The sequence below is a fragment of the Mandrillus leucophaeus genome, unplaced genomic scaffold (assembly GCF_000951045.1).
Source record: "Mandrillus leucophaeus isolate KB7577 unplaced genomic scaffold, Mleu.le_1.0 Scaffold36, whole genome shotgun sequence".
NCBI lineage: Eukaryota > Metazoa > Chordata > Mammalia > Primates > Cercopithecidae > Mandrillus > Mandrillus leucophaeus.
The window spans coordinates 5010115-5011395 of NW_012103809.1; positions in this window are offsets into that span (position 1 = coordinate 5010115).

A 1281-nucleotide genomic window follows, 5' to 3' on the forward strand; every position below is an offset into this window, starting at 1 on the left:
ACATAGTGTTGGAAGTTCTGGCCAGGGCAATCAGGCAAGAGAAAGAAATAAAGGGTATTTCTTTAGGAAAAGAGGAAGTCAAATTGTCCCTGTGTGCAGATGAGATGATTGCATATTTCGAAAATCCCATCACCTCAGCCCAAAATCTCCTTAAGTTGATAAGCAACTTCAGCAAAGTCTCAGGATACATAATCAATGTGCAAAACTCACAAGCATTCCTATACACCAATAACAGACAGAGAGCCAAATCTTGAGTAAACTCCCATTCACAATTGCTACAGAGAGAATAAAATACCTAGGAATCCAACTTACAAAGGATGTGAAGGATCTCTTCAAGGAGAACTGCAAACCACTGCCCAACAAAATAAAGGAGGACACAAACAAATGGAAGAACATTCCAAGCTCATGGATAGGAAGAATCAATATCATGAAAATGGTCATACTGCCCAAGGTAATTTATAGATTCAATGCCATCCCCATCAAGCTGCCAATGACTTTCTTCACAGAATTGGAAAAAAACACTTTAAAGTTCATATGGAACCAAAAAGGAGCCCACATTGCCAAGACAATCCTAAGCCAAAAGGACAAAGCTGGAAGCATCACGCTACCTGACTTCAAACTATACTACAAGGCTACAGTAACCAAAACAGCATGGTACTGGTACTGAAACAGAGATATAAACCAACGGAACAGAACAGAGGCCTCAGAAATAACACCACACATCTACAACCACCTGATCTTCAACAAACCTGAAGAAAACAAGCAATGGGGAAAGGATTCCCTATTTAAAAAATGGTGCTGGGAAAACTGGTTAGCCATAGGTAGAAAGCTGAAACTGGATCCCTTCTTTACACCTTATACAGAAATTAATTCAAGATGGATTAAAGACTTAAATGTTAGACCTAAAACCATAAAAACCCTAGAAGAAACCTAGGCAATACCATTCAGGACATAGGCATGGGCAAGGTCTTCATGACTAAAACACCAAAAGCAATGGCAACAAAAGTCCAAACAGACAAATGGGATCTAATTAAACTAAAGAGCTTCTGCACAGCAAAAGAAATTACCATCAGAGTGAACAGGCAACCTACAGAATGGGAGAAAATCTTTGCAATCTACCCATCTGACAAAGGGCTAATATCCAGAATCTACAAAGAACTTAAACAAATTTACAAGAAATAAACAAATGACCCCATCAAAAAGTGGGCAAAGGATATAAACAGACACTTCTCAAAAGAAGACATTTATGCAGCCAGCAGATACAAGAAAAAATGCTCAACA